At 41.9% G+C, this 24,695-nt stretch overlaps 1 protein-coding gene across 3 annotated transcripts in view; it reads right to left on the bottom strand.

The window, feature by feature from the left end:
- ELMO1 (engulfment and cell motility 1) overlaps positions 1-24,695 on the bottom strand; it is a 361,047-nt gene that overhangs the window by 103,456 nt on the left and 232,896 nt on the right. The window contains exon 1 of one of the 3 annotated variants that reach the window (XM_063129692.1): positions 13-138. The exons of the other annotated variants lie outside the window; for them this stretch is intronic. The gene's annotated coding sequence lies outside the window, so the exon portion shown is untranslated. Of the gene's footprint in view, positions 1-12; positions 139-24,695 lie in introns of those variants that run through there. 3 annotated transcript variants of the gene reach the window in all.

Below are 24,695 nucleotides of genomic sequence, written 5' to 3'. Positions count from 1 at the left end.
TCAAACCAGCACCTCTCCAGAAAGCAAGCAACAACAGCTTCAAACTATTCTGTATTAGAAGTGAGGATCTTATTTGGTCTCTTTCAGTTATCTTGCTGCCTTTCTTCCATAATGAAACTCAAGGAGATATAAATAAGGGTTCCCAGGCGGTCTCTCATTCAGACATGTGCCGTGATGCCAGACCCTCTGCTTAGCTTCAGGAAGCTTGCTGGATTCATGTGTCTTCAGACCATCCCCTTGGAATCTCGTTACTGCTAAGCCATATTCAACTAGGTCAAATAAAGACAGCCATTTTCAGAACTACTATGCACCAGTGTTCCCTCTGCTGAATATCACAATGGAGGAAAACAAGAGGATGGCTGAATAGTTAGCTATGCACCTGGACTTAGAGCTTCATATATTAATGTTAGAGCCTAGTAGGGTGGGGAAAATGCGATGGGGAGCAGCATCCTCTGTCTGCTGCTGCCTCCATCAACCTCTCCAGCATTGCTGAACAGCCTTAGCTCCTTCACCAGGACATTATTCTCTCTGCAAAATTATATTACTATTTTAGCATGGCACCTAAGTATGAGACAGAAAAGAGAAGAATAGGGGAATGTACAATTAATGGCAGAGGATATAAGGATTCATTTGCTGAGGAGTTCCAAAATTATGAGGAAAGGAGAGGACAGAAGGACACACATACAGAGAAACAAAATATTGGAAATATTATTAGACAGGAAGTTAAACAAGGAGAAGAAAGAATGAGAAAATTAATTCAGGAAAGAGAAAAGAAATGGAAGGAACTCAAATGAATATAAACTCGTCTTATTTTTATCATAAAGGATATGATAAATAGTAACAAGAACTGCAAGTTTAACAACAGGAAGAAGCTTGCAATAAGATGAAAGCTATTAATGGAAAATGTACAGTTGCAATTCAAGAAGTAAACACTGAGCAACACATTTAGTCAGGAAGAGTTAGATACACAGATAAGCTTGGGGGTTCTTTTAGACCCATCATTGTCACTGGAGGCTCAGGTGACCTCAGTGGCACGGAGTGCCTTCTACAAACTCCGGTTGGTGGCCCAGCTACGCCCCTATCTAGACAGGGATAACCTGGCTTCAGTTGTCCATGCTCTGGTAACCTCCAAGTTAGATTACTGCAATGCGCTCTACGTAGGGCTGCCTTTGAAGACGATTCGGAAGCTGCAGCTCGTGCAAAATGCAGCGACCAGATTGATTTCAGGAACCAGAAGGTTTGACCATATAACACCTGCTCTGGTCCGCTTGCACTGGCTGCCTGTATGTTTCCGAGCCCAATTCAAGGTGCTGGTTTTGACCTATAAAGCCTTACACGGCTTGGGACCACAATACCTGACGGAACGCCTCTCCCGACGTGAATATACCCGGTCACTACGTTCAACATCTAAGGTCCTCTGGGTGCCTACTCCGAGAGAGGCTCGGAGTGTGGCAACGAGGGATAGGGCCTTTTCAGTGGTGGCCCCCAGACTGTGGAATGATCTCCCTGATGAGGCTCGCCTGGCATCAACGCTGCTATCTTTCCGGCGCCAGGTTAAGACTTTCCTCTTTGCCCAGGCATATGGCGGCACATCCTAATTACCCACATGTTTAGTTTTTAATCGGTTTTTAATGCTTTATGTGTGTTTGTTCTGTGTTTTAGAGTTTTAAATTTTGTATACTTGTTTTTACCTCAATTTTAGAATTTCTGTAAACCGCCCAGAGAGCCCTGGCTATGGGAGCGGCATATAAGTGCAATAAATAAATAAATAAATAAATAAGAAAGTGTAACATGAAACTGAGAGGAATTCCATAGGAAATGGAAGGGGAGAATTTGGTAGGAAATTTTGAAGAACTCTTTAGAGAGTTTTTGAAATGTGAAACAGGTGTAGAAATGGTGCATAGAATACAGTTGAGCTCGGCTTGTAGAAAAAATAGATAGTGATGTCTTTGTTAAATTCAAAAGTTTTTACTCTTTAACTTTTAAATTTAACAAAAGACATCACGATCTAGTTATATTTTAAAAATGCAGAAAGAAATGCTCTATGAACAGGAGACAAAGAAACCGAAGTCCCCTCAGAGACACATCCAGAGATGATAAAAGAAAGAAGAGAGTTGCATTTCTTGACACTTTGTTTAAGAGAGAGGAATAATAGGGCATTTGTCTGTCATCACATTAGACTCTGAGAATTTTTGTCAGCCATTATAAGTATACATAGTAAAGTACAAGGTCCCCACTGTGGTCATTACTCTGGTCTCTGCATCCAGCTGACAGCAGTAGTTAAAGTAACAACAAAGCAACTTTATCAAATGACAGCTAAAAGCATATGTCCACTCTTCAACTCTTTGAGGCATTTTTAAAAATATCATGTTTAGAAGATCCCCGCAGTGTGAAACCCAAGCTCACAATTCAACATACCAAAGTTCATTTTAGGCTCCTCAAAATTCATGGCACCTAGAGATGCAAAGATTTCTGCAAATTTTACCTCAGCCGTGGCTCTTGGTACAGCATGCTGTGCTTTTAACCTCCAGGATGTCCCAAAGAACAGAGGTCCCAGACCTTTGTCAAGATGCAATGTTTTAATTATGATGCCAAAGCCTGAAGCTCCTTTTTAAATATGCATTTTAATTGTAAAGTCAGAAAGATTAAAATCCAATCAGTTTCTCTCAGTGATGTGGTTAGGGTGAGAGTTAATTTAATAGTCTGGGTCCAATAAGATTTCATTATTCTCCGTGGCTGGATGCTCAAGGGAAGTTATGAAAGTCGTTGGCTTCAACCTACAAGTCAGGTCTGAGTCATTAAAAGGAATGAGCAGTGTCAAGGGTCTCATTTCCAAGGGTGCGTGGCACCTTCAATTTCCATTCATTCTGACTGCAGCTGTGACTGAACAGGATTTCTGATCATCACACCTTCAGTCTGTAATTGAACACAACAGTATCAATCCTAAGGGGCACTTGTAGTTGTCATCAAATGCTATTAAGCACGAGCAAAAATAAAACAATGCTGCCGAAACAGCGCCGCACAAACAAGGGGATGAAAACAGGCAATGGCCTTGAGGTATCAGTCTTTTTTTAAAAAAAAAAATTCTCACAGCCTTAGCTGCTCAGTGTTCAATCTTGCAAAAGCAAAAAACACGAAGAAGTTTATTGTTGCTTTCAAAACACCAACTTTCTGGTTCCAGACATCTCAGTTATTTTGATAGCATCAGACGGTACCAGCAAAAAAGAAAAGTTGGGAAGGTCACCAATGTTTTGCTTACTAATCCTCGGATGATTATCCTGTCCAAATAGATTCTTATTTAAAACCTGAAAGTGCAAACCATTGGCAGAATGGCACTGAGGTACATCATACTCTGATCTAGCCAACCTCAAAAAGAGGCATCCCTCTGTTGAGGAGGGCTTATCACACTCTGCCATAGTCAACATAGCAGCTGAGCTGGGGCAGGGAAATGCTACTAATTTTTGGTGGTGGCCCAAGCCCTTTTGCTCCCTGAGGCAGATGCCCCCTCCCCATTCCATGTACAAAAGACAACAGGACTGGCAGATGGATCTTTCTTCAACACTGATAATGGGACAGTATTCTCCACTGACCCTGAAGGCTGCAGGGTAAGTTAGGGGTTGCAGAGCAGGCTGCCTGGCCTACAGCTCTCTCTTCCAATGCCTTGCTGCCACCTCCCAGCATCTGCTGCCTGAGGTGACTGCTTCACTCTAATGTTAGGGTCGGCCCTGCTCATTTTATATAAACACATGTACAATCTATGATATGCTAGTATTTTATGTATGGGGGTGGGTGGCTTGGAGACATTCAGACATCAAATCCACCATCCAGAGTGTAAAATGGTACAAGCCTAGGACAGTTTATGAGATTACCTACTGTGTGTTTGTGTACACCATACTTAGTCTAAACATTACCAGAAGAATTGTTCTGACATAGTCAGAAGTGAGAATTTTGTTCTATTGAATTTACTGTTTTGTTTTTAAAATTGCCTCCTATCCCACCCAGATGTAAGATAGAAATCATCTTTAAAAATGTAAAATGTATAGAATAAGCACACACTTAAATTGCCGCGTATATAAATCAATTTCTGGTAACCCAAACATAAGTAAAACAAATACAGTGATTCCTGAGGATGTTAAACCACCATGATAATTTTCCTGTAGAGAGATATTATTATTATGCACATGGAATGCCAAGCCCAAAGGAAAAACTAATTCAGTAAAAATCATACAAAGAACATTTGATACTCTGTGTTGGAACTATTTTAATAGTGTGTGTGTGTGTGCGTGTGTGTGTGTTTTCTAATGGTACTCAATAAATCCTTCACATTTCTAGCTCTTGAAAGCTATGACTTCAGGAAAGCAAATAAAACAACATTCACTCATCACAATTGGCATCTGGGAAATGCAAGTAATTTTTTCTTTGCAGAGTATAGATCTTCTTAAGTGTGTGGTTCACAAAAGGAATTTTGCCCAATTCTTTTAGCTATCCCAGGTACTTCTAATTTTACAGATTTATGGCTTCAGACCCTTTTGCTCCTTTCTTTATGAAAAGGTAGTCTTATTTCCTTCAGTTCTCTTTTTCCTACTTTACTCGAATCCATTTATCTAAGAGGGAAAAAATCCTATTAAGATGCTACAGGTTTCTTAAGAATAGTCAGCTAGCAGTTCACGTAACACCAGCTTGTTCTTTTTGTAGCAGAATTTTAATTTCTGAGGTAGAGGAGTGCCTGGAGAGAAAGCAGAATGGCTGTGGACATGATGACCCACAACTAACTAATGCCCTACACCACTGCCCATATTTCATTTGGCCACTCCACCAGAGCCTTGCTTTAAGCATGAAAAGACAGCAATGCTGTATCCATGTCAAATTCTGATTCATTATATGAAGTGTGGAATGATCCATGCCACATGGATCAAAACCTAAACCTGCACTCTCAGCAAAAGCATGTACTGGGATTGCAATAATGTAAAAGCATACTGAGAGTATACCAGTTTAGCAGACTACAGTGTTGGCTTCAGGGCTTTTGGGGGGAGGGGGAGAAGGGTTTGGGCAAATATGCCCTCAGCAAGCCCCATTCCTTAGTAGTTCCACCTCCTTGCTGCTCTTAGCACTGTCCATTCACTTGCCTTCTCCCCTCTCGATCTAATCTGTACCATCACCAAGAAGGAGAGGACCAGGCAGGTTGAGGCTTCTTCTTATTCTCCTCCTTGTTCATGTTACCACTTGCACACTTGGCGGTTTTGTTGCAGCTTGAAGCGAACAGGTGAACAGGCAGCCACAGCAAGGAGGAAATGAAAGGGCACAGCCAAAGGCTCTGTGGGGGTCAGCATGGATGCTGATCCCTGATGCCAGCCCTGGCAGACAATTGGCATTGTCCCAGCCTTCTGTGACGCCAGCCTCCCGCCTCGGTTCTACCTGCTTACTCTGCCTATCTTCAAGAGAACTTGGGATAATTGAAATTCACAGAACCATGTATGTAACAAAGGGAACATTCGCAATGATAGCGCCTAACTGGTGGCTTGCACATAATTTTTCAACGATGAACTTAAATCCTCTCTGTAGAGTCGTTAAATGTACCATACACCTTTTGCAGCATTTTTAGATCCGAAACCTTAGTTGTGTTGTAAATGGCCCTCAAAGAAATGGCTCTACCCATTTCATGCTCTTCCTCTTGGCAAGAGCGAGAGTAAAGCACGCCTGTGCATCCTGTGACCCACCAAGCTAAATGCAGCCCGTTAGTCACATGTTTTGGCCTGTCAAAGTAGCCACCTTGTTTTTGCAGCCCTAGGCACCAGACAAAACAGAAGGTGTCTTGAATCCTGGTCAAGCATAATACATAGGCTGGCACGGATCTACCATAAAGCAAAGGAAAGCCAAGTCCTCTGATGTCACAATCTATCAAGGCCATTCCCAATAGCATACCAACAGTAATTCTGAAGGAACGTTTTCCCCCTACTTCAAAATGACATTATTTGAAGCCAGAAAAGGTTACTGAGGCAGTGTTATAACCAGGAGCATAAAAATGGAGTGGTAGTATTTTATTTAATTTGGTCATTTTCATTCCATTGGAACAAAAAGTTCTGTTACTTAAAATAAAAGTCACAGAATTTTCTTTGAAATTGACGATATAGGAAAAGAACACGTAAACTAGATAGACTGATTAAATGTTATTCACAGATAATAAGCTGCCTGTGAGTCAAGACGTAATTTATTGAAAGATTTTGAACGTAAAGGAGAAGGAAGAGGGTGGGATGGGGGTCTAGCTGCCTCAAAGGTTGCTTAGATATTTTCCCTAATTCTTTGCACATGGGGATTGTTTTCCAGGTGGCATAAATTTATTTTACTCAGCCAGCTTTGAGCATAGCATACTGCCAAGCAAAGCATAATGGTATAAGATTTCAGTATAAGAATATCGTATTCGTAACAGAGAAGTGGCCATTGCCAATAAGGTCTCTATGAAAGTTCGAAAGAAACAAATAGCCTCAAATATTGCTCAGCCAATGGTACTCGCATAGTATATCTCATCTCTCTTCTCATAACACCTCCCCTGCCCCCCAAACCCATGTTGATTCTACCTACCTTGACAACTGCCTCTCGTGGCTAGGTTGCCATTAGCGTCCTCCTCTTCACTCGCTCTAGCCTGGTCCACCGAAACCACAATTCCACCCCGCCTACTTTGTTTTCAGAGATCATCCCTTCTCCTATTGCCTGATCCGCCCACACTAACTCTGGAGATCAACCTCCTTAACATGGCACTGTTTTACTCCCTCACATTGACCCAACTACCTACCTAGCAAGCAAGCCATTGTTGTTGCCATGGTTTCTCTCAGGCCACAGCAGTTATTGTGACAGCAACACTAGCTCATTTGCATGCTTGAATCCATGCTGGATTGCATGCTGGAATTTTCATGCAGTCTCAGATATATAGAAAAATGCCACGGGTTAAAATAGTCAGGTCTACTTGGATATGCTTTCCCATGCTTGTGTGCATGATGTTTGGCCTAAGATAATACCCACTGGCTTCTTTTTCAAGGCTACTGCTTCAAATAACCGGCAGAAACAATAATCAAGAAGGAAGAATGATTTTACAAGTGAGCAGCAGCAGAAGAATTGAAAGCAGGAAAAACAAATGAGCAGATGGAGAAGGTAGCAAGCTAAGCCAAGAAGGAGATAGTTCTAAGGCACAAATGCTGCTTTGAATTATTCAAGGTTATGCTCTAAAAATGAATAGATTATGTTACAAATGGATATCTCCAGGTGCCAAAAAATCACCCAAAGTTAGCTAACATCTATTGCCTGCAGTCACATTTGGGTTGGATCCAGAAATGGCCATACTTAGAGTATGCTCATTGAAATCAACAAGACTAAATTAAATCAAGACTAACTTAAGTCCCATTGATTTCAATGGACTTGTTCTAACTATGATTAAGCATGGATCCAAGCCATCATATTTCAACATTGTATTTAAAGTGCCCTTAATACAAACATTATAACATTAACAGAGATGGGAAGAGGTAGAAGACATGAGCTGATTTTGTAATGTATGAATTTGTCTTTGGTCAGCTTCATGTGCTATTTTTATTGTTACAGATCTTAAGACTAGTTTCTTAAAAGGCATGCCCAGTGACATTTTTTAATTGTTTGGGGCATGACAATTTCACATCAGCATCATTCCTGAAATAACACTTGGGTTTCTTCCTAAATGCCTGAGTAGTGCCCCGAGAGATAAAAATGCACAGAAATGAACATCGAGGCATTCAGAAGGAATCTCTGCATACAATAAATAGGTCATAAAGGCCATGTCAAAAAATGTAATGCCTGCAAGAGCCCTGAGACTAGGCCTGCACAATTTTCGATCTTCTAAACTAATAATGCATCTCCCCAGCCAGCCTGTCAGGTACTTGACAAATCAACTGTTTTTGATGTCTGCCTGGAACTACAAAAAAGATGGATTGTTAAGAACTTGGCAGACTACGTTATAAGGCTACTGGTCTGTGTTTTGGCTTGGTGGGTCAAAACCAGTGTGGGCCTGTTTTAGATTGTGCTTAGAAGTGATGTTCCATAGGGTTGGAGGAACTCCAACGACTGCCAGATAGGGAAGGCATGCTTAAGGAGTGGGTTTTGCACATTATTTTTCAATGTGGAGGAGTTACAACAAGATACTTTTGCCATGTTACATTCATGTGGCAATTTATTTCAAGATCACATGGAAAGATCTTTTGTCTGGCAAGTCAGGGAAATGTTTTGCTTTTTCGTGAAAGTATTCCACATGACAAATATTAGCGCTCGCTATGAAGGAAATAGCTACTAGCTCTATGCAGATATCCAAACAACATGCAATGGCATTCAGATTGCACTAGCTTGCCTTGGCCCCATTTGGAATGCCCACTCTACTAGTGATCCCTTCCTATGTCCCCACAGACCATCATTTTTACATATATCCTTAAGACACTCGTCTATAAACTGGGCTTCCAAGGAGCCCAGCTTTGCTATAAATCTGTTCTTGGCTAAAGGCACCCTCAGAGAAGGGTAAGGGTACAAAATCTCCTGCCCAGGAGCAAATTCCTTGAGAATTCAACTGAACATTGTTTCTTGAAATATCCATACTACATAGGAATTGGCAGAATGCTGGAATTACCTCTGGGTATAGTCTAATAAAAATCTACTTGACAAGGAAATGAGAAGTGTGTGTGTGTGAAAGGGGTAGGGAAAGACTAATTAAAAACCCACATGGTAAAAGAAGGAGAATTTGGCTTGAGGAAATCACTACACATTTCATGTCATTAAGGAGTATTCTCTGGAGATGCTTGAAGAGGAAACTGTTAATACACAACGCAGAAAATACCTTCCCAGCAGGGATGTTTGATACATGTCAACAGTACGGGCAGAGCCATTGCTGTTTATAAGCACAATGGCAAAGACAGCAGGCTTTACCTAGAGTTCCAAGTAGTCTTCCCATCCTCTTTTGCAAAATAATATTCATTCTCAAATTCTGTATATCCGCTGCTTCGTATTATTGACAATTTGAAAGAAAGATTAATTGCAAAATAGTTTGAGCTTTGCAGATCTCACAATTAACTGTAGAAATTTGGAAACAATTATATATTTGTTCTGTATCTTGAGTATCTTCTAAAACTGGCTTCCTTGTTTGGCTAATATAAGGAGAATTTCATTTCTGTCCACTGTCTTACCCAGAATTTTTAAGTTTTGATTAGTGCTAAAAAAAAAAAAAAAAAAAAAAAAAGCTTGCAAAATTTGATAAATGCAGGTTGCTTACCTGTAACTGTAGTTCTTCGAGTGGTCATCTATGCATTCACACATATGGGCTCTGCGCCTGCGCTGAGACCTAGATCGGAACCTCCAATAGCTAAGCGACACGCTTTTGGGCGGGAACCCCTCCCCCACGCCACTGCGCATGTACCGTGGGTTCCCGCCCTTACCTCAGTTCATAGGAGTCTGACATCGTGCTCCCATAAACATGAATATAATTAATCAGTTTATAATTAATCAGTTTCGGATGTATCAAAACACATGTATACAGTGCTCTAATAAAGAATGACATATGCCACCAAGTGGGGTTGGTGGGTGGGTTGTGTGAATGCATAGATGACCACTCGAAGAACTACAGTTACAGGTAAGCAACCTGCATTTCTTCATCGTGGTCTCTATGCATCACACATATGGGCGAGTAGCAAGCTGACATACCTTTGGAGGTGGGTTGGTGCATCATGTCCCAGCCTCAGAGCTCTTTAGGTTAGCTGTCATCTCAGGACTTCCGAGAGCACAGCTCTCCCGAAGGTGCAGTCCTGACGGGCTCGAGTGTCCACGTTGTAGTGCCTGACAAACGTGGATGGAGTAGACCACGTTGCAGCCTTGCAGACATCTGTCAGGGAGACTCCCCTGCTGAATGCAACAGATGTTGCTACAGCTCTAGTGGAATGAGCCTTAACTGACTGTTGCAGTTCCAATTTTGATAGAGAGTAGGCAAGATTAATTGTCTCTACAATCCACCTTGATAGTCTCTGGCAAGAGACGGCCAAGCCCTTAGATGGCTTTCCATAACAAACAAATAACTGTTTAGTTTTTCTAAAACTTTCAGTCCTAGCTTTGTAGAAGGCTAGGGCTCTCCTTACATCGAGCGTATGGAGAGAAGTCTCGATTGCCGTCGTCGGGCTCGGGAAGAACGCTGGGAGAATAATGTCCTGGGAGGCATGAAAGTTCGACACCACCTTAGGTAGAAATGAAGGGTCAGTGCGTAAAACGACCTTGTCCCTATGAAACACTGTAAAAGGTGGGTCAATTCTGAGAGCTCTAAGCTCGCTTGCACGTCTCGCAGAGGTGATGGCTATCAGGAAAACTGTCTTAAATGATAAAAGTCTAAGGTCAGCTGTAGCCATAGGCTCGAAGGGTTTAGCAGTCAGTGACTGTAAGACCACCGATAAGCTCCATGAAGGTACGACGTTCTTGATGGTCGGTATCGTATTCTTTAACCCCTTCAAGAATGTTTTCGAGAGGGGGTGTGAGAAGGGCGAATACCCTTCGACACCGTCATGGAACGCTGCTATCGAAGCTAGGTGAACCCTGATCGAGGACAGTCTTAGACCTTGTCGGTAAAGCGACAGCAAATATTCTAGTATTGTAGAAATAGGACATGAGATTGCTGGCTGATTGCTCTTTGAAGCAAAAATTAGGAATCTTTGCCACTTCTTGGCGTAAGATTTCCTCGTCGACGGTTTCCTCGATGCCATCAGTATTTGATCAACTGTTAAGTTTACGGTACCGAGAGAGGCGTTGGGATTATCCTCCACGCCGTCATCTTCAGTGTGGATAAATCTGGATGCCGAACCTTGCCCCGGTGTCGAGACAAGAGGTTCGGTATCGACGGGAGCCTGATGTAAATTTGTCTCGATAGACGAAGAGCATGCGGAAACCAGGCCTGTCTTGGCCACCACGGTGTTACTAGGATGCAGTCCGAATTGTCCATCCTGATCTTCGCTAGGACCCTTGTTAGGAGAGGGAACGGAGGGAAGATGTATAGGAGATTTCCTTTCCACGTTCTTGTGAATGCGTCTCCTAGTGAATTTTCTCCTTTTCCAGCTCTGCTGCAGAACCTGGAGCAGGCTGCGTTTCCCTCGGTGGCGAAGACGTCGACGGCTGGATACCCCCAGCATCGAAAGAGGTGTTCCCTGGTATCGACGTCGAGCTCCCACTCGTGGTCGGTGTGGAAGGACCTGCTGAGTGAGTCTGCGATGACATTGTCCTTCCCTGCAACATGAACCGCCACAAGGTAAGTATCCCTCTTTATACACCAATTCCATATTCTGGTTGCAGATCGAGTCAACGGGTACGACCTTGTTCCACCCTGTCTGTTGATATAACAGACTACCGTGGTGTTGTCTGTGGCTATCAGGACATTTCTGCCCTCAATGATCTGGGCAAAAGTCTTTATCGCATACTCCACTGCCAAGAGTTCTAGGTGGTTGATATGCTCTTCCTTCAAGAAGGGGGGCCATCGCCCTTGTGCAGTAAGGTTGTTGCAATGGGCTCCCCAGCCTTCCATGGAGGCATCGGTAGCGATCGTTACCGAAGGCGATGGTCGTTGAAACGGGACACCTTCCAACAAATTCCCCATCGAGCGCCACCATTTCAGCGATGCCCGTACTTGTTTCGGGATGGAGAGAAAGGTTCTGTGAGCGTTGAGGCGAAGGTCGAACGTCCTCAGGAACCATCCTTGTAGGGGGGGCGGAGCTGGCCGCCTGAGCAATGGCGGGTTTCTTCTGAGGCTCTAAGCGGCGTTTGCCGGAAAAAGCAATTATCTCTCTTCTAATGGGCATAAATCTTTGAGCAAACGACAGAAAATGATTATAAAAGTCACAGGAGCTGGAAAAGCTGAGAGATTTGAAGAAGGGAGGTGAGATGATTGATATTTAATACAATGTCTGTATAAACGGCAACACGATCGAAACCGAAAGTAACACTGACGCAGTTTAAAAAGAAGGAATTTATGCTTGCTGGACATTGATTTGTGTTATAACCTTTCATTCTTATCTCACATGGGAAAGATTGAAATGCTGGCTTTGTAAGGTGGAAGTTGTTGATTGGATTTATTGGCGTGGTGAGAAGGGGGGGAGAGAAGGTGGAAGAAGCTGCATTCGGCATTCGGTGAGGGAGATGTGGGAAGCTGAGAGGCTGCGAATGATTAAACTGATCCCCTCTAGTGAATGCTGTTGTGAACTGGATATTCCCCCCCCTCATGAAGAAAGAAAAAGTGTTTGATATATAACAGAGAAGCCAGCATAAGTTGCTAAGGAAGCGAGTTACACTCTAAGATTTATGCCCTACCCAGAAGAGTCCCATGCCTAACATTAAAAGAAAGATCAAAAGTTGGGCAAAGCTTAATATACAAAAAAAGAAAAAGAAAAAAAAAAAAGAAAAAAGAAAAAAAGAAGAAAAAAAAAATAAGAAACCTTCAAATTATAAAAAAAAAAAAGGAACTTTCAAATCATAATTCGGCATGCCTCTCCCTCCTGGAAAGGACAGCCCCTGGAGTTGAGCAAGAGGAGGAAGATAAAGACCCAGTCCCTTTGGATACAATACCAAATAAAGAAAAAATATGACTGAAGGAGGAGAAAGTGGTAGTAACCCTCCCTCGTTGATGGAGATCAGGCCCATTATAGCTGAAAATAACATTGTTATATTTTTAAAAAAATGGATCAGCATATGAGTGAATTTAGACATTAATTGTGTATTTAGCGGATAAAAAAGGTGGAAAATTCGGATAAGATCAAAAAGATAGAGGCTAAAGCGGACTTGGACCAGAAGGAATAAGAGGCTTTTGAGAAATCAACTAATATACAATTTAAAGAATGGGTACTGTGATCGATTGCCTCGGAAGATTAATCTAGTAGATCTACTTTTTGAATAAAGCAGCTAAAGGAGTCGCAGGGAGAAGATCTTAGAGAAATCATCGTGAACTGGTTCAAGGAGCTGATGCCGATATATCAATAGACGGATTGGATCCGGATCGAGTCCATCGTGTGGGGGGGCAAAACCACAAAGGGGCAAGAGACATTTTGGTGAAATTTGGTAATTATTATAAAAAAGAGCAAATTATGAAAGAATTGAGATTTAAGAATCAGATATAATATAAAGGCAAACCAGTGTAAATTTACAATGATCTTTCTCAACGTACATTAAATTGGAGAAGTAGTCTTAAACTAATAATGGAAACATTAATGAAGAATGAAATTCCTTATGCATGGGGTTACCCGGTTTTTTTTAAGATTTACATATGGGAGGAGGGAACACAGAGTAACCTCATTGGATCAAGGTAAAGATTTGCTGAAGAGGCTGGGTCTGGATGGGGAAGCAGATGGGGCTGGAGTGGGTGGGGGAGGGAATGAGGCTGGGACATCTGGAGAGTAAGAGAATTGTTAATTATGTTTGGAGATAATTGCAAATAAAAATGCTAATATAGAAATCTGCCGGCCAGGCACAGCACTGCCTCCCCCCTCCCCCTTTAAAGTAGATGGCTGGAGTACTAGACTCACGGGGATATGGGGGGGGGATTAGAGTGGGGGGGTGGGGAGGGGGGGAAGGTAGGGGAGGAGGGATTGGGGTAGGAGGGTGGGGGTTTTATGTATGGAGTTTGTGTTTTTATGTAAGCAAGTTTGAACTGCTGAGCACAAGGGATCGGAAGAGATTTCAAAAGGGTGATTATGGATAAAAAGATAAAGGTATCAACACTCAATGTTAAAGGTTTAGGGGCAGTCGTGAAAAGGAAGAGAATAGAACAAATGCTTAATAAAGAGGGATCAGATATTATAATGATCCAAGAGACACACCAAGGCTCCGAGAATTCGAATATGATAAAATTAAAGTGGCTAGCCTATTATGAAAAGTCATTAGGGACATCAAAAAAAAATGGAGTGGCCACTTTGATTTCAAAAAAAAGTGGGTTTACATTAGAAGAGGTAAAAAAGGATGATAAGGGTAGATATCTTATGTTAAAAGGTAAAATTGAGGGAAAGGTCTATACTTTGATTAATGTTTATGCCCCAAATGAGAGGCATAGAGAGTTTTTTATAAAGTTGTTTAAAGAAATAGAAGAATTTAAGGAGGGGTATGTTATATTAGCGGGGGATTTTAATATGGTTATGGATAATAAAAGAGACAGGTCAAATCCCACTAATGTTGAAAAGAGAAACAATATGACTATATTGAATAAATTAATAAAAGAAAATGATTATTTAGATTCGTGGCGCTTACTTAACGGGAATAGGCCTGGATTCTCATATTTTTCCCCAGTTCATCATACATACTCCAGGATAGATCATATATTTGTTTCAAAAGACTTTGCAACGAGGATTTGTAAAATGGAAATGGGGGTAATAAAAGTAACTGATCATGCCTTGTTAAGTTTAGAATTTACAGTTAAGAAAGATTATAAAGAGGCATATAGATGGAAGTTGAACACAAAGATATTGAAATACAATAAAATAGTAGATAAAATTCGGAAGGAACTGTCGGAGTCATGGGAAATTAATGAAAAAGGAGGAACAGCTGGGTCAGTCATTTGGGACACCATGAAGGCTGTAGCAAGAGGAATCTGTATTAGAGAAACATGTAGTTTAAAAAGACAACAACGTGCAGAACAGGAAAAGTTAGAGATAGAAATTAAAAACTTGGAGGAAAGATATTGGCGAAGTAAAGATAAATATAAATTAGTGGAAATACAAGCTAAGAAGAAACAATTAGAAAATTTAAATATAGAAGAGATTCAAAAGAATTTAATGTATATGAAAAGGGAATATTTTGAAAATAGTGATAAGAACTCGAGGTTGCTTGCCAAGCTCACACAAAAAGAAAAAGGGAGGAATGGGATAGAAACGTTGAAAGATAGCCGAGGGAATTATTGTCATGCAATGAAAGCTAAAATAAAAATTTTTCAGGAATTTTATCAGGAATTGTACAAGGGTAAAGAAATTCAACAAGAAAAGGTGGAGGAGTATATTGGAAGGTTTATAAAGAAGGAAATAAAATCAGAATATAAGGAGTTAATGGAGTCAGTAATAACTCAAAGAGAAGTTGAAGAGGTTATTGATAAGTTAAAAGTGGGTAAATCACCAGGAGCAGATGGTTTGGGTCCAGAATATTATAAGGTCTTCAAAGATTGTCTAGTTCCAAAATTAATGGAACTTTATAATAGGATATTATCAGGAGAGAAGATACCTGAATCATGGGAACATTCAGTGATAATTCTGATCCCAAAACCAGATAAAGATTTGACTAATCCCGATTCTTATAGACCTATTTCTTTAATAAATCAGGATGCTAAAATTTTTACATCTATTATGGCCAAACGATTAAATAAATTCTTGGCAGAATATATAGGAGCAGATCAATGTGGGTTTGTGGTAGGAAGACATATGCATAATTTAGTGGGTAGAGTTTTAAATATAATAAATGTAATAAAAAAAGCAAATATTAAGGCAGGTATTATGGCATTAGATATTTTTAAAGCTTTTGATTGTGTGAGCTGGCAGGCACTAAAGAGTATTATAGATAAATTGGGATTTGGAAATAAATTTAAAAATGTAATAGAACAGCTATATTCCCAAAATACGGCGGTAGTGGTGGTAAATGACGGACTTACTGAAAAGATACGACTAGCCAGAGGAACAAGACAAGGATGTCCGCTCTCGCCGGTCCTTTTTGTAATGGTTATGGAAGTTTTGGCGAAGGCACTAAGGGAGGATAAAGAATTAGAAGGAATTGGAGAGGTAAGGGAAATAAAGCTAAACATGTTTGCGGATGATACTTTATTGACCATTAAGAATCCATTAAGAAAATTAGAAAGAATTAAATATCAGTTGAGGGAATTTGAGGAAATTACAGGGTTAAAAATAAATTGGTCTAAATCAGAGATGATGTTGTTTAACTATACTAAGAGGGAAGAAAAGGATTGGGAAGTTAAGGGAATGGAATTGAAAGTTAAGAACGAGATTAAATATTTGGGAATTAAAATTACAAAAAATCTAGAGAATTTAGAAAGGGAAAATTTAACGAGGTTAAAGAAGGAGGTACTAGAGAAATTGGAAAAATATAAAAGATTAAATTTATCTTGGTTTGGGAGAATAGCTTTGATAAAAATGAAGATATTAGCTAAAATTAATTTTGTATTTAGGATGTTACCTATAAAAATATCAGAAACCGAGATAAAAAGTTGGCAAAATATTATTAATAAATATTGTAATGGAGAAAAGAGAGCAAGAGTGAATAAAAATAATTGGTACCTAAGCCAAAAAAAGGGGGGAATGGGTCTCCCAAACATAAAATTATACTACGTAGCAAATAGATTAAGACATGTTGTAGAAGCAATTATGGGAGTAGGAGATTTATATTGGATGGAAGAAAAAATTATAAGTAAGGTAGAGATGAATCTGGAGAATGTTTTTTTTAAAGATGGAGGAAGAAAGTGGGTTGGAAGTATAGATAATCCACTCCTGAGGACTCAATGGGAAATTTGGAGTAAATTTAAAGGGAAGCTGCTTCCGAGCAACTCTCCCTTAGCACCGATAATAATGTTAAAGAATTTCCCAGAGGATCTAAAGGGTAGATTATGTAAAATATTAAAAGAGAAAAATAAAATAAAATTAAAGGATTGGGTAAGAGATATTAAAACAAGAGAAGATATGGAAAATTTGTTAAAGGAGAAGAAGCTATCTTGGCTAGAATATGGTCAATTAGAGCAATGGAATAAAAAGTGGATTAAAGATAATAGAATGTGCAGAAAGATGACGAGGTTTGAAGAATTAGTAGTAAGTAAGGAGAAAGGAAAAGGAAGTAGTATAGTTTCAAAAGGATTAATGAGTGAAATATATAAAATATTGTTAGAGAAGGAGTTTAGAGAGAATACAGAGAAAATGATTTGGGAATCAGATTTGAAGATACAAATAGGGCGACAGAGCTGGGAGGGACTATGGAAACAAAGAGTGTTGAGAAGTTTATCAGTAAGAATAAAGGAGAATTATTTTAAAATTTTATGGAGGTGGTACCTAACCCCGGTTAGATTGAATAAGATAAGTGATCAACATTCAGCAAATTGTTGGAGAGGATGTGGGGAAAAAGGAACGTATTTACATATGTGGTGGCAATGCAAATATGTACAAAGATTATGGAAGATGGTGTTTTCAGAAATTGAAGAAATAGTGGGAATGAAAATAGAACAAACACCAAAAATAGCATTGCTGTCACTATTTGAAGATATAAAGTGTGGAAAAGGAACTATAGAGCTGATATCGAGTTTGTTGGTTGCAGCACGATTGATGATAGCTAGGAACTGGAAGATCCAAGGGGAATATTCTATTGAGGAATGGTATAAAGTAGTATGGGACATAGCCATTAATGATAAACTGACATGTAATATTAAGTGGAGAAAAGGCGTAACTAAAATAAATGAGTTCGAAGGAATCTGGAAACAGTTCCTAGTGTTCGTGTTTACTAAGGGAAGTGGGAAACCACCAGCAGAAGAAATGATTAGATTTTGGACTCAAGAATGATCCCGAGGTGGGGGGTGCACATTTATGTTAAGAATGAAGATGTTGTAGAGTGATAAGGCATATGTAATAGTTTTTGATATTTGTACTCAACAATTATTCAATATGTATGCAGCAGATATTTGATGTATTTTTTTTCTTATTGTGTTAGTTTCAGTTATATTTTGGAAATGTTTATCTATGTTTATATAGTGTTGAAAATGAATAAAAATTAAAAAAAAAAAAAAAAAAAGGAACCATCCTTGTAAAACTCTCATGCGAAGCCTCGCAAACGTGATGACGGCCGTAGTGGCTGCCATCAAGCCAAGTAGCCTTTGAATCGTCCAGGCTGAGTGTCTTGTTCGCTTCTCGATATCGACGATGGAGTCGTGAAGCGTCTTTGCTCTGGCCAGAGGAAGGAAAGCTTTGCCATCCAGGGATGATAAGGTCACCCCTATAAAGTCTATCTTCCTTTGAGGAGTTAGAATGGACTTCTCTTCGTTGACCCAGAGGCCTAACGAGTTCAATAAGTTGAGGGTCGTAGATATATTGTCTCGTAGCGTGGATTTGTTCTCCGCTACCAGCAGCCAGTCGTCCAGGTATGGATAGATGAAAATTTGTTTTTGTCTTAGATGGGCGCAGACGACTGCCATCGTCTTCGTGAAGACCCTGGGCGCCGTCGAGAGTCCGAAAGGGAGAACGGAGAATTGGAATTGTTGAGTTCCAATGGCGAATCGCAGGTAAGGTTGATGTGACTCCCTGATCGCTATATGGAAATAAGCGTCCCTCAAATCTACCACCGCGAACCAAAGGCCTGCGTGAAGGAGTTGGAGTACCGAAGAAACCGTTGTCATACGGAATTTCTTGGGGCTGATGTAGTTGTTTAGATTTCTTAGGTCCATGATAGGTCGAAGACCGCCATCCTTCTTCGGGACCGTGAAGTAGCGGGAGAAGAATCCCTGGTTGATTTGATGTGGTGGCACCGGAGAGATAGCTCCCTTCGCTAGGAGGGTCTGGACTTCGAGGAGAAGAGGTGCGGACGGTGCTGTTACTTTCGGTCCCGAAGGAGGAGGAAGGACATCGAATTCGATGGCGTAGCCCTGCTTGATGATAGTGAGCACCCAGGAGTCGGTTGTTATTAACTCCCATTGATGGAAATGGGGTGCTAGGCGGTTCAAAAATGGTGGTAGATTTGGGGCACGGGAGTCAAACCCGCTGTTTTTTGCTAAAGTCAGGTTGACGTTTATCCCCCTGGAATCGACTCTGGAAGGGCCTCTTCTTCTGCAACTGCTGTTGTTGTTGCCTAGGATGGGGTTGATAAAATGGCCTGTTTTGGTATTGTTGGGCAGGTGGTTTTGTCCAACGACGCGGTTTGTATTGTTGGGATGGTGCATTGAAACCCATCCTTCTAGCTGTCGTACGGGCCTTATAGATGGTATCTAGTGCCTCGTCCGTCTTGGAGTTGAAAAGTCCTTCCCCGTCGAAGGGTAGGCTTTCAATTCTGGTTTTGGTCTCCGTTGTCAAATTAGCAGACCTGAGCCAAGCGTGCCTTCTTAAGGCTACGGCGCCCATCATAGCCTTGGAATGGCAATCCGTCTGGTGTCTCGCTGTGGACAGTTGCTGCCTGGCTATGGCAGTAGCTTCAGATTGAAATACCCTGGCTAATTCCCTTTTATCTTCTGGAAGATGATCACACAGTGACCCTATCTTCTGCCAAAGAAATAGTTGGTACCGGGCCATTGTTGCTTCATAAGTGGCTGCCCTGATGCCAAGTGATGAGGAAGAATAAATTTTCCTCCCAGTTAAATCGAGCTTCCTGCCCTCTTTGTCGGTAGGTGCCGAGTGGGATCTTTGTGATCGGCCTTGTGCCGATTCCACAACTATGGAGTTGGGTTTTGGGTGTTGCAATAGAAAACCCGCGTCCTTGTCTTGAATCCTGTACATAGACTCTAATTTCCTAGAATTAGGCTGATTGGATGTAGGAGTCTTCCATGCTAGCTGGGCAGTTTGTATTAACGTTTGAGGCAATGGGATGGCTACCGGTGCATTATCTTCGGTATGGAAGACATCATAGATCTTGTCTTGCACCTGGTCTTCTGGTTTTTGAATATCTAAACCTAGGGATTGAGCCATTCTTAGAACGTGTTCAGCAAATCTCCCAGAGTCATCCGACGGCGAAGCTGGGTCAGTTGAGTAGACCGCGTCTTCTGGTGATGGGATTGATGGAGCGATAGAGAGTGCCGATTCCGAATCCGAAGGATAGTCATTGTCTGGTGAAGAGGGCGCCTCAATTTGCTGTTGAATAGGCTGCAGCGCTTGTTCTTGATGTGGTGCCGGTCGACGCGGAGACGCGTCGACTCGATGTCGAAGGGTTGATGCTGGCGATGAATGGTGAGACAACGGAGGAGCCACCGGCATTCGACAGACCCTTGTCGGAGGCGGCGGATAAGCAAAATATGCTTCCGGAGGGTATTGTAGCCTCCTTCCCTCGGGAAGGTAGTCGTGTGGCCGATAGCCTTCCCAGTCATAGTACCTATTTTCAGGTCTATAGTAAGCAACCTGGGAAGATCGATCCCAATCCGGTCTAGGAGACTGCTGCACTTCAATTGGAGCAGGTCTAGGGGTTCCAGGTCTAGGCACTTCGGCCGCCTCATCTGTTGTTGTGAGGCGTGCCGGGTCTCGTGTTGAGGCCGCTGAGGCCGAATCTCTGATTTCCCCCTCTGAGAGGCTCGGGGGCTCATGTTGTCTTCGCCTAGCGGGTGTCGATACCATAGACGGTATCGATGGCTGGTTCGGTACCGAAGAAGTTGCCGTCGCTGTCGGTAGCGAGGTCGGCACAGTACTGCTGGATTTTGATTTTCCAGAATGCCTCGGTGAGGACTTTTCCAGCCTTTTCTTCTTCTTCTTCTTCTTCTTCTCCAATTCGGAGGATCTAGGAGTCCGGGCTTTTATTGAAAGTTTTTTAGCCGCGGAGCTCGCTAGCGACCGTCCTGGCGTGAGGGGTATCTCAGCCCTATAGTGCGCCACGGTCTCATCTCCCACTACGAACGAGGATATTTCAAGTTCGGTATCGGAGGTTTTTGTAGGTGGTTTGTCCATTTTGGCTTTCTTTGGCTCGGTAGCTCGAAGCGCCTTCTCCCACAAGATAGAGCGAAGTCTGTCTGCTCTATTTTTGCGCGTCTGCTTTGTGAACGCCATACAGTGGTGACACGATTGAACTTTGTGGCTTTCTCCTAAGCAGAGTACACACAAAGAATGCCCATCCGTCGGCGGGAGTTTAGCCCCACAGGACACGCATTTACGAAATGGGGCCTTCACTGCCATTCGCCTCAGTTGAAGCGTTGGAAAAATTTGTACTATATCTACTAATATTTTTTTTTTTTTTTTTTTATAGGAGAAAAAGAGAATAGTTGAAAGAGAGTAGAAGAAAAGGTAAGTATATAAACTTTAGTAGAAGAGATTGAAATAGTTCTTTTCTGGAGGTTAGAAACTAGCGTCTAGCACGATGGCGGACGGAAAAAAAACTGAGGTAAGGGCGGGAACCCACGGTACATGCGCAGTGGCGTGGGGGAGGGGTTCCCGCCCAAAAGCGTGTCGCTTAGCTATTGGAGGTTCCGATCTAGGTCTCAGCGCAGGCGCAGAGCCCATATGTGTGATGCATAGAGACCACGATGAAGAACATGCTGTTCCACATGCATATTTTCTTTCCAAAGAATATTGTTTTAAACATCCAGCCTGAGTAACAGTGCAATCCTAAACTCATACACCAGTTGATGTGCTATAGGATTTGGCAGAAAACCCAGTATGCTAGAGGAGTGTGAGATACACCATGACAATGGAGCTGCCTGGATATGCTAGTGGAACACCACCAATTAAGCTGTTCTATCAGCAAAGATACACCAGAGAAGTAGATAAAATAGAACGGAGCCGTGGGTGGGTGGATGTGGTACACCAACCTCATGCAACTCAACACCAACCTCATGCACATAAACCTCATCTAGAGACCATGACTCATATGATAAAGAGTGCATGACAAGAAGGTATATGGCTGCATGCCATGCACACTTAGAACTCACAAGAGTTCCTTCAGATTTATCCTAAATAATCCAGAATATACTAGGGATGTATGAGAAATTCATTTCATTTCAGTTTTAGTCAGATTGTACTGTTTGCGCGGAATCTGACACAATCTGCGGTAGAAGTCCGTATATTCAAATGGTTGCAATGTGATTTGCGTACCAAAAAAATGCATTTGACTACATGCGTGCATTTGAGAAAGTTCATGAAAAAATGCATACTTTTGAAAAATGTGCACAAACACACTTTAATCAACAAGAGCAAAAATGTGTACATTTCAAAGATACAGATAATTGATGCATACATGTAGAAAAATATGCATGAAAATGTACCTGGATTTTCAGGGTGGGTGAGTGGGTGGGTACAGATTGGTAGCAATCAGGTTAGAGTGAAATGAAATGTTGAAAGGTCCATGAAAGCATATGCCAGAATACATGCTTCAGCCTCTAAGGTGCCCCAAGATTCTTTGTTGTTTTTGCTGGGGATTGACTTGTTTAGCACTCTGTAGTTACCACAGTTAATTCAGTTAATTTCTGTAATGTACATTTGGAAAAGGGTTCTTGGTTCAGCTGGTGTTAAACAATCCACAATCCAGTATTTTACTAAGTTTATTCCATATGCTACTATTAGACGTTAGGGTGGCCACTTATGGATCGCCGAGAAAGAGGAAATGCATCAACAAATGAGGATACCAATCTGCATTAAAAATAATTGCACTTGCTAATTTACATGTGTAATACATTTAGAAATAATTATTATAATTTAAATAGAAATGAAGTAAAATAGTATGGAAGACTGAGGCCTTAGCTAGACATGCAAGTTGCTTATCTGTAACCGTAGTTCTTCGAGTGGTCATCTGTGCATTCACACTTAATGGGGCTCTGCGCCTGCGCAGAGCCTAAGGCAGGATCTACACTACTGCTTTAAAGTGCTTTATAACAGTTATAAAGCACTTTAACTGCTTTAAAGTGCTATAAAACTGTTATAAAGCGCTTTAAAGCAGTAGTGTAGATCCGGCCTTCGTCAGACTTCTAATAGCTGAGAATCTTTTTTGGGATTGAACTCCTCCCCCACCGTCATGTGGTATATATGCGATGTTCCCGCCCACTCCCTCAGTTCCTCGAGACCGCATTCGATCCCGGGCTTTGGGAGAAACCCATCCTCGGTATTGACAGATTACTGACACCGAAGCGGGTACGGTGGGGGGGGGGGGGTAGTGTGAATGCACAGATGACCACTCAAAGAACTACAGTTACAGGTAAGTAACTTGCATTTCTTCTTCGTGGTCTCTGTGCATCACACTTAATGGGGCGATTAGCAAGCTCACTTACTGGTGGTGGGTAAGGTGTCTCGTAATAGGACGGACGAAAGTACAGCTCTTCCAAAGCGTGCGTTGGATCTGGCGTGGACATCGAATTTATAATGTCTTATAAATGTGGAATGCGATGACCATGTAGCTGCTCTACATAATTCCAAAAGAGGAATGCCCTTGGTGAATGCCGTGGATGTTGCTATTCCTCGGGTGGAATGAGCCTTGACCTGGATTGGTGGATCCCTTTTGGCTATCTGATATGACAGCTGTATTGTCTGACGGATTCAAGTAGCGATGCGTTGTCTAGAGACTGGTGAGCCTTTTTTAGGCTCCCCGTAGCAAACAAATAATTTCTGGGTATTCCTAAAGGGTTGGGTTCGTGCCTTGTAGAATGCCAAGGCTCTCCGTACATCTAGTAAACGTAGTTGTTTTTCCAGGTGAGAAGTCGGATTCGAAAAGAAAGACGGTAGCAAGATGGGTTCATTGACATGAAAATTCGATACCACCTTCGGAAGAAATGAGATGTCTGGACGTAGAGACACCGATTCTTTGTGAAAAATAAGGTAAGGTGGGTCTAGTCTTAGTGCAGAGAGTTCGCTAACCTGTCTAGCTGAAGTGATGGCTACGAGGAATGCGACTTTCCATGAGAGGAGTATGAGTGAGCAAGTTGCCATTGGTTCAAAGGGTTTTGACATAAGTACCCTTAGAACTAGCCTTAAGTCCCACAAAGGAGACTGGATCCTGTGAGGTGGTGCAAGGTTCTTTAGACCTCTTAGGAACGTTCTGACAAGGGGATGACAGAACAAGGTATATCCCTGGATTATTGGGCGTGAGTCCGATATGTCTGCAAGGTAGACCTTAACTGATGAAGGTTTAAGTCCTTTGTTGAAGAAGCTTGTCAGGAATTGAAGTACATCGGTCACTGGACCGTGTCGTGGGTCGAATCCGTTGTCAGTTGCGTATCGGAGAAAAGATTTCCATTTGGAGGTGTATGAGCGTCTAGTGGATGGTCGTTTCGATGCTTGAAGTATTCTTTGGATTTGGTTGTTAATGAGAGTAGTATTTATGTTTGTTGTACTCTCCATGCGGTTAGTTTCAGAGTCTTTAGATCTGGATGGTGAACCTTGCCTGCACTGTGTGAGATGAGGTTGTTCTGCAAGGGCAGGTGTGTGTACCGCCCCTGTGCTAACCGAAGGAGTGTGTGAAACCATGCTTGTCGAGGCCACCATGGTGCAATAATGATGGCATTCGTTCGTTCCTTGTTGATTTTGGCTATCACCCTTGTGAGTAGAGGAAAGGGTGGAAATAGGTAAAAAAGTGCTCCTGACCAGTGGATGGAAAAGGCATCCCCTAGTGATGCATGATGTCCTCCTTTGGAACAGAATTTCTTGCAAACTGTGTTCTGTGGAGAGGCAAAGAGATCTATTGTGGGCTGTCCCCACTTCTGGAATATGTTCCGACGGATGGAGTATGCAAGTTCCCACTTGTGAGACATCGTGTTGGAGCGGCTCAGTGCATCTGCGAGGGTGTTGGAGATGCCTGCAATGTGTACTGCAGTAATTTGTATTTTCCTCGGTATGGCCCAGGTAAGTATTCGTATCGTTACGTTGACTAGTCGTGGAGAACGTGTGCCTCCCTGTTTGTTGAGATGCCACAGGACTGAAGTGTTGTCCGTGAGGACTTGGATTCCGTGTCCGATGATGTGCGGTTCGAAGACGAGTAGAGCCTTCCATACTGCCAAGAGTTCTAGTCTGTTGATGTGGTATTGG

Source organism: Elgaria multicarinata, chromosome 1, assembly GCF_023053635.1.
Source record: "Elgaria multicarinata webbii isolate HBS135686 ecotype San Diego chromosome 1, rElgMul1.1.pri, whole genome shotgun sequence".
Lineage (NCBI taxonomy): Eukaryota > Metazoa > Chordata > Lepidosauria > Squamata > Anguidae > Elgaria > Elgaria multicarinata.
This window is presented reverse-complemented; position numbering and strand designations above follow the sequence as displayed.